Raw genomic sequence first — 2,979 nt, forward strand, 5'->3', positions numbered from 1 at the left:
CTGTGGGCTGCGTGTCGTGCTTGCCTTCTGGCTGGGCCATGGGCGGGACGTGTCCCTTTGGCTGGCGCACATCCTGGGTGACTCGGGAGTGTTTAACCTGGCATCCGCTTAGGAGTCCAAGGATCTTGGAGTCGCTGAATCAGGGCGTTTTAGACGCCGTGAAAGTTAGGGGGAGAACTCTCCAGGCAGTGGGGTTACGGAACAGGAACAGAGAAGAATGGGATTGGGTGGGGGAGGCCCTCTGGGGGAGGAGGACCCTGGGGGCCATGATGTGGTGACGATGGTAGTGCTGTCAGATGCCCCTTGTAAGCACTCTGCCTCTTAGCTCATTTCATCTTCAGGAGGCCCGAGGCACAGAGAGGGGAATAACTTGAGCATAGTCACACAGGAGCTAAGAGCGACTGCTCTGGGATTTGAACCAAAGCTAACAAGCCACTATGCCAGTCTCTCTTGCTTTGCTGAAGTCAGCTTCCTTTATTTTATTTTGTTTTATTTTATTTATTTATTTTTTGAAGTCAGCTTTTAACAGCAAACCACACACATCTTTGGGTTTTCGTTTTTGTTTTAGTCCTGAGGGTTGAACTCAGGGCTTTCACACTAAGCTACATCTCTAGCCCTTTTTATTTTATTATTTATTTTTTTGAGACAGGGTCTTGCTCGGGGATTTAATAACCCAGGCTGGTCTCAAACTTTCGATCCTCCTGCCTCAGCCTCCCAGAGTTCTGGATTATAGGTGTATACCACCATGCCTGCTTCAAAGCACATAAATCGCAAAGACAAAACTCAGCAGTCTTAAAATTGCATGCATGTAATCCCCTCCCTGACAACAGGTACATTTCCACCCACCTGGAAAGTGCCCTTCACAGCCCCCAGTGGCAACCACTGATCTGATTCTGGCACTGTATGTTATTTTGTCTGTTCTTGAACTTCATGAAGACAGAATCTTTTTTATTTTGAATTGTTTTGAGACAGTCTCACTATGTAGTCCAGGCTGGCCTTGAACTCAGGGCGACCCTCCTGCCTCAGCCTCCCGAGTAGTGGGATTACAGGCATGTGCCACTACGCCCAGCTATGAAAACAGAATTGTGCAACCCATAGTTATGTGTGTGACTCTGTGTCCCCCACAACACGTGTGGGCGTTTCCACACCATCATATACATCAGTAGCCTGTTTCTCTTCACCCCTGTGGAGTGTTCCACTGTGTGACTATAACACAGTTTACCCATTCTCCTATTATACACACCTGGGGTTTTTGCAGGTGGGAGGCTACTCTGGGGGAGGAACAGGAATATTCCAGTCATTTTCCTCTCTCTCCTTTTTTTTTTTTTTCGGCACTTGGAATCGAACTCGAGACCTTGTGCTTGCCAGGCGGGCACTGTACCACTGAGCTGTATCCCCAGCCCCTTTTCTCTTTTGTTTATAATAGTGGGATTGAACCCAGGGCCTTCGCACTGAGCTATGTATACCCTAGCTCTTGCTCGTAAATTTTAAAAGGTTGTTATCACTACGTGTTCGCAGTACATAATGATTACATTCCTCACAGGACTTGGTGCAGGCACAGGACACACTCTAATTCTTCTTTCCTGCCCTTCCTCTCCCCGCAGTTCTTGGCCCCCTTCCCTTTTACAAAAGAGCTATCTCCCGGCTTCCCGTCATCTCTCTTTTATTTTGCTTTCTATCTATCTTTTGGACTGAGACGGTGTCTCCTTAAGTCACTAAGTCGTCCGGGCTGGTTTGGAATTTTCAGTCCTGCTGCCCCGGCCTCCCAGAGTGCTGGGACTGCAGGTGTGCACACCACGCCTGGCTCCGACCTGTCTTTCCACGACACATGTGCCCGTCTCTGTTGGGTACAGGCCCACCTGGGAGTGGAGACGCTGGGTGGCAGGCTGTGTCTAGACCCTTCCTAAAGCCCTGTGTCATTGGCTTCCTGTCGTATCTGAAGGTCCCCGGTCGCTCACTCTGTCTTGTCCCTGCCACCTGCCAGCATTGCCAGTCCTTTTCGTGTTAGCCGTTCTGGGGGGACAACTCAGCCCTTTCCCTGGAAGCCGCCTTTCTCCTGCAGCCCAGAGGCGCAAGTGAGAACAGGGGCTGGGCCAGAGCAGGCCTGCCTGCCTCCGGGTGCAGGGGCCTGGGGGCCGGGACAGAGGCGGATGCTGAGAGTGCAGAGCGGGCACGGGCCTCGCATAGGCAGCCCAGAAGAGGAGCTCCGGAATTGAGCCAGGAGGCGGTGGGAGGCAGAGGCCCTGTGTGCTGGCGCTGGGCCCCTCGTGATGCCAGAACAGCCTGGTGGTCATGGGAGGAGCTGCATGGCCTCTCCTGGGATGCCAGAGACACTGCTGTGCTCATCTAATGCAGGGAGAAAACACGCCCTTAACAGACGGGGCAGACTGAGGCCCATAAAGGGAAGGGACTTCCTTGCAGTCACACAGCAGCGACTGTCGCCCGGGTTTCTGGTTGTCTGTGCTAACATCTTCCTGCCCTCCCGGCTCCATTCTGGGAATCCAAGAGGCAGGAAGGAGGCTTCAGGGCCAGTGCCTGTCTCCCACAATCCCTCAGGGCCCATCTGCCATAGGCCCCTCTCTCAGGGACACATCGCCCCCATCTGCACAGTCTGAGCCAGAGGGCCCTCTCTTCCACTGCTCCTGCTTCAAAGGGCTCCTTCTCACTTGCCGCTGCGCCAAGGCCTCCTCTTCCGAAGTCCCTTCTCCAGAGCTCCTCCCACCCTCTCACTCGGAAAACCCCTGCGTCCGGCATCCCTGCCTCTGGACCCTACCATCCCCCTCCCCTGCAGACCTGTGTCCTGCCATGGCCGTGCTGTGGCACCTCTAGTCCTTTGCACGCCCTCTGCTAGGGACAGGCTGTGGAACAAAAGGGCTTTCACTCACTTCTGAGAAAAATGAGCAGCTCCTATAACCACAGGCAAACCCAGACTCTCCCAGCTGGCACGGACAGAGGCAGCTGGACCTCTGCCACTAACCC

This window comes from Chinchilla lanigera, unplaced genomic scaffold (genome assembly GCF_000276665.1).
Source record: "Chinchilla lanigera isolate Chin_1 unplaced genomic scaffold, ChiLan1.0 scaffold00154, whole genome shotgun sequence".
Classification (NCBI taxonomy): Eukaryota; Metazoa; Chordata; class Mammalia; order Rodentia; family Chinchillidae; genus Chinchilla; species Chinchilla lanigera.